Consider the following 245-nt stretch of genomic DNA (forward strand, 5'->3'; position numbering starts at 1 on the left):
CTGGCCAGGAGCAGGGGCAGCAGGTGGCCCCCTCAGGGTCCCGGCCCCAAGGGCAGGAGAACTGGCAAGGACCTAGAGCCCCGTCTGTCCCTCCAGAGTCGGGATGTGCAAGGATCAAGGGAACCCATGGCCCAGAGGCCATCTGAGCGAAGGACCACGACTCAGGACACAGTCCCGAGGGAGGCTGGGGAGGGTCGGCCCGCGGTGCTCTCTGAGACCGAGGAGATGCCAGAGCCACGGGGCCG

The 245-nt window shown here is 68.2% G+C and overlaps 1 protein-coding gene across 1 annotated transcript in view; it reads left to right on the forward strand.

Annotated features, from left to right (window-relative positions):
• The window catches only part of CPZ (carboxypeptidase Z), a 22,715-nt gene that overhangs the window by 14,053 nt on the left and 8,417 nt on the right, over window positions 1-245 (forward strand). The window lies entirely within an intron of this gene.

The sequence above is a fragment of the Myotis davidii genome, unplaced genomic scaffold, assembly GCF_000327345.1.
Source record: "Myotis davidii unplaced genomic scaffold, ASM32734v1 scaffold937, whole genome shotgun sequence".
Classification (NCBI taxonomy): domain Eukaryota; kingdom Metazoa; phylum Chordata; class Mammalia; order Chiroptera; family Vespertilionidae; genus Myotis; species Myotis davidii.